Source organism: Desmodus rotundus, chromosome 1 (genome assembly GCF_022682495.2).
Source record: "Desmodus rotundus isolate HL8 chromosome 1, HLdesRot8A.1, whole genome shotgun sequence".
Lineage (NCBI taxonomy): Eukaryota > Metazoa > Chordata > Mammalia > Chiroptera > Phyllostomidae > Desmodus > Desmodus rotundus.
This window is the reverse complement of record NC_071387.1, coordinates 70,650,261-70,658,677: the sequence shown is the minus strand read 5'-3', so window position 1 is coordinate 70,658,677 and position 8,417 is coordinate 70,650,261.

The following is an 8,417-nucleotide window of genomic DNA, read 5'->3' as shown; positions in this document are numbered from 1 at the left end:
GCTATGTCTTTCAATACCATGTTGAATAAGAATGGTGAATGCATACATCCCTCTCTTGTTCCTGATCTTCAGAGAACTGCTTTTAGTTTTTACCCATTGAACATGCTGTTGGCACTGGGTTTTTCATATATGGCCTTTATTATGCTAAGCTATATTCTGTCTATTACCATTTTGCCAATAGTTTTTATCATAAATGAGTGCTGTATTATATAAAATGCTTCTATATCTATTGATATGATTATATTATATGATTTTTATCTTTCATTTTGTTTATGTGGTGTATCACATTTGTTGATTTGCTGCTATTGCACCAAATTTGCATCTCTAGAGTAAATTTCACTTTATCCTGGTGTATGTTCTTTTTAGTGCATTGTTGGTCTAGTTTCCTAATATTTTCTTGAGTATTTTTATCATCTATTTTCATCAGAGATGCTGGCCAATAACTTTCTTTCCTTGTAGTGTCTTTATCTGGTTGTGGAATTAGAATCATGCTGACCTTGTTAAATAAGCTTGAGAGACTTCCCTCCTCTTGAATTTTTTGGAATAGTTTGCAAAGGATAGGTGTTAGTTCTTCCTTGAATGTTTGGTAAAATTTGCCTGTAAAGCCATTTGGTTCAAGGGTTTGGTTAAAGCTTTTTGATTACTGATTCAATTTCGTTTGTTGTAATCAGCCTGTTCAGATTTTCATTCCCTCCTGAATCAGTTTTGGAAGACTTTATGTCTCTATATATTTATTAATTTTGTCCAGATTGTCCAATTTGTTGTCATGTAGTTATTTGTAATATTTTCTTACAATCTTTTGTATTATTCTGGTATTAGTTGCTACTTCTCCTCTTCCATTTCTGATTTTATTTATCATGTCCTCTCTCTTTTTTTCTTGAGGAGTCTGGTTAAAGGTTCATCAATTTTGTTAATCCTTTCAAAAAACAAACTCCTGGATTTATTGATCTATTGAATTGGATTTTTTTTAGCTCTATATCATTTATTTCTGCTATGCTCCTTATTATTTCTCTTCTACTCACTTTGGGCTTTGTTTGTTGTTTTTTTCTAGTTACTTTAAGTGTAAAGTTATATTGTTTCTCTGAGATTTTTCTTGCTTCTTGAGGTAGGCCTGTAATGCTATGAATTCTATGAATTCTCTCTTAGGACTTTTACTGTGTCCCTTAGATTTTGGGTTGTTGTCTTCTCATTTTCATTTGTTCCAAGGTATTTTTTATTTTTTTAAGGTCTGAGTGCTAACTTGTTTACTATTTAGAGACATGTTATTTAGCCCCTAAGTCTTTGTGTATCTTTCAGGGGTTCTTTTTTTACTGTGATTGATTTCTATTTTCATATCATTATGATCAGAGAGGATGTTTTATATGATTTCAGTCTTCTTAAATTTTGTGAGCTTGTTTTGTGTCCTAACAAGTGATCTACCCTAGGAAATGTTCCATGTACAATTGAAAAGAATGTATATTCTGCTGCCATGGGGTAAAATGCTCAATTAAATCTATTTGATCCAGTGTATCATTTAAGACTGCTGTTTCCTTATTGACTGTTTGTCTGGAAGATCTATGCATTTACGTCAGCAGGGTGTAAAAATCCCTTACTGTGACTGATTACTGTGGATCTCTCACGTAATTTCCAACAAGGTTTACTTTATACGTTTAGGTGCTCCTATGCCGGGTACACAAATGTTTCCAAGGGTCATGTCCTGTCATCTCTTTATCATCATGTCATGTTCTATTTTGTCTCTTATTATTAGCTTTATTTAAAGTCTTTTGTGTGATATAAGTATTGCTACCCAGCTTTTTTTCATTTATTTGCAAGAAATATCTTTTTCCATCCCTTTGCACTTATTCTGTGTGTATCCTTCATTCTGAGATGGGTCTCTTATAGACAGCATATGTATGGGCCCTTTTTTTCCTCACCCATTCAGCTACCCAATATCTTTTGATTAGACCATTTAAGCCATTTACTTTTAAGTGATTATTGATAGGTATGTATTTATTGCCATTTTATTCTATAAAACTCTGTTTCTCTGTTATTCTTCTCCCTCTCCTCCTCCTCCTCTTTCTTCTTTTTCTTCTACAAATACCTTTAAGATTTTTTGTAATACTTGTTTGGTGGTGATGAACTTCTTTAGTGTTTTCTTGTCTGGGAAGCTCTTTATCTGACAACCAATTTTAAATGATAATTTTGCTGTGTAGAGTACTCTTGGTTGTAGGTCCTTGCTTTTCATCTCTTTAAATATTTCATGCCAACCCTCTGGTGTCAAAAGTTTCTGTTGAAAAATCAGATGGCAGTCCTATGGGACCTCCCTTGTAGGTAACTAAGTGTCTCTCTTTTGCTGCTTTTAAGATTACCTCTTTGTCTTTAACCTTTAACATCTTAATTATACCTTGGTGTGAGGCTCTTTGGATTCATCTTGTTTGGAACTCTCTGAGCTTCCTGGATTCATCTTGTTTGGTACTCTCTCTGCTTCCAGGACTTCCATGTCTTTTTTCCTTCTCCCTGTTACAGAAGTTTTTCAGTCATTATTTCCTCAAATAGGTTCTTGATCCCTTGTTCTCTCTCTTCTCCTTCTTGTACCCCTATGATGCAGTTGTTGTTACACTTCATGTTGTTACAAAGATCCTTTAAACTATCTTCATTTTTAATTCTTTTGTTTGTTTGTTTGTTTGGTTTTTTGCTGCTCTGATTGGGTGTGTTTTGTTACCTTGTTTTGCAAATTGCTGATTTGATTCTCTACTTCATCTAACTGACTGTTTATTCCTTCTGCTGTATTCTTCTTCAGAGATATTCATTTCTGACTGCTTCTTTTACATGGTTTCAATGTACTTTTTCATGCTGTTGAAGTTTTCACTAAGTTCTTTGAGCATCCTTATAACCATTTTTTTTAACCCTGTATCTGGTAAATTTCTTGTCTCCATTTCATTTAGTTCTTTCTCTGGAGATTTCACTTGTTTTTCATTTAGAGAATGTCTCTTTCTCCTCCCATTTTGGCTGCTTTTTGTGGAGTTTTCTGTATCTATTAGGTATATCTTCTCTGTCTCCCAGTCTTGGTTAGTTGGCCTTATGTGTTCTGTAGGACCCTGGGGCTCAGTGACCTTGATCGTCTTAGCTGGGTACTTCAGGAATATTCTTTGTGTGGGTTATGTAAGCCTTCCTGTTGTAATTGAGTTTTGATTATATCACCCCATTTGTGTGTGAGGTCAACCCTCAGGCTTGCTGACTGTGAGAATTGACCCCAACCACAGTGTATGAGCTGCTATATAGGTGCTGACCACATGAAGCAGAATTTTTCTCAGCAGTATCTGGTGCCTGCTGAGATTCTCCCTTTGGATATGCCACTTGTTAAGCTAATTGTATATTGCTATAATGTTTAAGCTGGCCACTGGGTGTATCTCTTTTATGGCCTCTTGGGTGAGATTCTAGTATGGATCAGTGTCGGACAGTGCCTGTTACTGACCCTGAGCAACTTCTTTGGTGCTACAAAGCAATCCACAGTTTGTGTCTGCCTCTGCTGGGCCTCGGTGTGCATGGGAAGGACCAAGCTGCATACCAAGGCTAGCTTTTACCAGCACTGAGCCTGGAGGCAGGTCAGCAAATGGCTCAAGGCACCAGAAGATATAGGTCCAACTGCCTCTACCTACTGGCTGCCTGTTAGGCTTAGTCTGTGGCAGAGCCTCTGGCAGTACTCAAGTTGCATGAGAGGTTCTCAGTGTGTCACCAGGTAGGGATGAGTGGTGATTACCTGACTTATACAGATTCAAACTTGCAAACTTGCAAAGATCACCCAGCAAAAGTCCCAAGTTATATCAAATCTAGCTGCACCCCACTGGGCCCCCGCAGGTTTTTGTGGTGGGCAGTGTCTCAGGGAGTCATCAGTGTGAGGTCAGCAGTTTATCAGAGCTGCATGATGGGCAGGCTCTGTACCAGTCAAGGACATGAAAGGTAAAAAATGATGCTTGTCCTAGAGCCACAAAAGTCAATCTATTTTCAGATTCTCCGAGAGCCCAAGCTCAGCAGGGCTCTGAGTCATGAGAGTGGGGCTAGTGGATCTCCTGTGAGGAAGAGTCACCATTCAAGTTTGAGGGGGAAGATGGTGGAGCATTCCCTATCCCACAACCACACAACTCTATCCATCTCTAATTCTATCCAGACCTCCTGAGGAGACTGTCCTTGGCAGGGCAGGGCTACCAGAAGTCAGGAGTTCAGATGGTGGGGTAAGTGGATCTTCTGTGAGGGGCAGACACCAATCATTTTCATGGGGAAGTTGGCCCCTGCCTCCAAGCCACACCGAAGTGACTGACACCTCTGAATCTGCCCAGACCTCTACACCAGCCCAGGCAGCTGACTCCTTAGCAGGGAGTGAGGTTCACATGGAGACAGTGACAGGGAGTCCAGAAGGTGGGACTATTGCATTCTTCCATACTGATGCCTTAAGAAGGGGAGTCCTCCACCCTTAAAAGGTGACATCTGAGGTGTGGAAGAGTGTCTAAGAACAAGAATCCTGGTGGCTGTCTTTTCACCTCTCTTCCTAGAGCCACAAACCCCAGTCCTTCTTTATCTGACTCTAGTCTGGTCTGCCCTCCCTCTGTTGAAGCCTAAGGTGAATGGCTACAAATAAGATTTTGTGTGTTGGTCATTTAAGAGCATGTGTGTGTCCCTAGCAGACTCTGGTCTCTCCCTGGCAGATAGAATCCCTGATGACTGTCACCTCTGGATGTTACAGGGACACCTCTTACCAGCTCTGGTGTTCTGGGCTGAGAAGTTGTTATGGGGGTGAGATCCCCCCACACTCCTTAGGGGTAATCTTTGCAGGTGAGATATTATCTGGAATCTCAGCTGCCATCCTTGAGAGTGGGGTCAGCCCTTTTCACATCCCTGTCCTTTGTACCAGTCTCGATGTGGCTTCTGTAAATCTTTGGTTATAAGACTTCTGTTCAGATAGTCTTCAGTTGGTTATTAAGGTCAGTAGCTGAGTGTACCTCTCAGGTACTTCACCACCATGCTAGGTCTCTAGATGTATGTGCTTTGATTTTTCAAGTTTCATCATTTCGAATAGGGCTGGCCTAGCTCAAATATATCTTTGGATATGGTTTTAGAAGTTTACAAAAGAGTTTGAGAACTTTCACCCATCTGTACTCATTCCCATATGGGAAAGTATTCCCTTTCAAATGAAACTAGGGAGATTGGCAAATAGTGCCTCCATGTGTCAGTTTAGTACACCAGACAGATGGCAAATTTTGTCTGGCTGTCTAAATTTACTTTGTTCTTAACAAATACGCCTCTTTTCTGCCAAGGTAGGACCTAACACTTGTAGATCTGGCAAAGTGATGGCATAATCTGTGAATTTTTAAAAAGGCTCTGGATGGTGTGGCTCGGTGGATCAGTTGGTTGGAGCATCATCCATGAACTGAAGGTTTGAGAGTTTGATCCCCAGTCAGGGCACATGCTTGGGTTGTAGATTCGGTCCCAGTCAGGGCATGTGCCAGAAGTTACCAATTGATGTTTGTCTCTCACATCAATGTTTCTCTTGTTCTCTCTCTCTCCCACCCTTCCTCTCTCTCTAAAATCAATAAGCATGTCCTTGGGTGAGGATAAAAAATAAATAAATAGATAAGTAGAATAATTAATTAATTAAAAATAATTAGATGACATCTAAACAGTGGCTTTTATTTAAACAAGTAGTGATGTTTTATTTCTCTTGAAAAATTGAACATTATAGGACTTAGGTGGTGTTTTCCTATGGTTCAACATCTAAATCTTCCTAACATTTTGTTGCCTTCCCAGCCTTGAATACTTTGGCCAGTTCCCATTTATCGTTACACTGTTTTTCTCTATACTAGACTTTAGAAGACAATAAAATATAGCTTCTACTCATGCCTCTATCAAATATGGGAAAGTAAAAAATAGATCATGGCAGCTATAATTTACACAGGCTACGATAGTTGATGTTGCGACTTTAAAAAAATTATTATTTTGTGTGTGCGTACTAGGATCCATCAATTTTGCTATCACTATACTCACCACAAGGGCTGAAAATGCTTGTGTTTTTTTTTCATTTTTGTTATTATAATATCTAGTCTAGTGCTGGGTATTAATTAAACACCGGATTAAATTTAGTGAGTTAATACTTAGTAATTGTGAAATTAGAGCATGAGGGGAATGATTTTTAAGGGCTTATGATCTTAAGTAAGTTTCATTGCAATGTTTTCTACTGAAAACATTAGGACTTCATTCAAGTAGATGTTAAATATTTATCCTTGGGATAATAGTAGTGGAAGAACACTAATTCATTTAATATTTTTATTTTTCTATGCCATAGTTTCTATCATCAACCATTTTTTAATGGCAAATTATTTCTTTAGAACAAAGGACAATGCTCTCAAGTAACTTGTATGTATGGATCTGAGCAGAGCTGAAACATGGTGATGAATAACAATGTGGCCCAGTATCGCAGTGACAGGAGGGATGTCACTAGGACATACAGAGTCAATTAAGAAAACCAGAGTACAAAAGGGAAGTGAAAATATTGGGGAAAAGGATTTAGAGTTGCTTTCCAGTAGACAAGGCCCTAGGAAAATTTTAAGGTCCAACTCAGCTCTTTTTTTTTTGGGGGGGGGGGCTAGGTTTAGTTATAACTGCACCATATACAAGGTACGTCTGTAAAAAAGTCCAACCATTGTTAATATAATGAGAATGGTTTGCACAACATTGATGTGACCTGGCAACCAAGGAAAGTGGACTGGAATGCGCATGTGTGAACAATGATGACTTCACTGTACTAGTCAGTGGGGGTGGTAGATTCTGCTGAGTAAGCATGTGTACTGTGTGACCATTGCATTCAAAATGACTGAGCAAGTAAAGCAATGGATTTGAGTCATCAAATTTTGCATTGCTTGAGCATTCCTCCACGGAAACTATTCAGATGATTCAGAAGGCTGCAGCTATGGGTAACTAGTGATTTGCAGCTTCATCATGACAACATGACCACTCATGCATTACATCTAGTGGGAGTTTTTTGGAAAACTATCAAATCACCCAGGTGACTCAGCCCCCCTACAGCCCAGATTTAGCACTCTGCAACTTCTGGCTTTTCCCCAAACTAAAATCACCTTTGGACGTGTAGAGATTTCAGATAGTCAATGAAACTCAGGAAAATATGACGGACCAGCTGAGGGCAATTGGGAGAACTGTGTGAGGTCCCAAGGTGCCTACTTTAAAAGACACTGAGGTGTCATTGTCCTTTGTACAATGTTTTTTGTATCTTGTATCTCCTTCAGTTAATGTCTCTATTTTTCATAACACATGGCTGGATACCTTCTGGACAGACATCTTATATGTGTACAAAATCTTAAAAGTATTTCTGTAATATACACTTAATCTAGAAAATTAAATGTAAGTTTAACTCATATTTTCTATGGTATAACTTGACTAGACTGGTATAGAAAGGATTTTTTATGAACTTATGAAAAATACTGCTTTCTGTTATAGTGAAAGATATTTTGATTTGATCAGGCACACATTTATTAAATATTGTATATGGTAATGGTCACAAATAACTAATATTACCCAGATTATAGTTATTCATATTACTTTTTATTATTAATGAATATTTGTCCATATTTCTCCACATATTTATGAAATATCTTATTGTAAAGGGTTTTGATGTATCTCTTATTTGATAATATTTACATTAATTTCAGGAATTCTATATTAGGGCATAGTGATATGCATACTTTTTAAGATTTGCCATTAATTAATGGTCTTGTTTTCAAATATAAGAAGGAAATACAGAATTCTATGTTGCGCTTCAGTTCCTTTACAGCAGCCCTCACTCATAAACAGTCTGGTACCTTCGCTTGAAGAATGTCCTGCTTCTGGAGAACTGACAGAAACCTCAGATAATGAAATGTCCAAACAAAAACACTCACTGAAACAAATGACATGTTTAGAAACACCATAAATAGGATTTCCACAAAATAAGAACATGTATACATACCTTGTACATGCATACATAAGGTTTTTTAAACAAATTATATATTTATGACAATTAATTATGAAAAATTCTATATTTATTTTACAGCCCAGTGGTAAAATGGGAGCGTCTGATTTAGAAGGTCTGGTTAGTAATGGATCTGACATTTGCTAAGATCTGTGGGAAGACTGCATTGTTTTGTGAGCCCTCAAAGTGTAGGTATTAAACCAAATCCTTTAAACAAGTTTCTGGCGAGGCACCTGTGATCTGGGGTTGCTAATGTATATAGTGGTTTATTTAGCTATTTGAGGTTTTAGAACATAGAATCTACTTAAGACTGAAATTCCACCTGATTTTAAAGATTTCCAGTTTCTTAAACGCACTTTAAAAAGGTCAATGTGCCTTTGCAAAAATAAAAAGTTTTTTTAAACTCACTCTTGATTCCTAG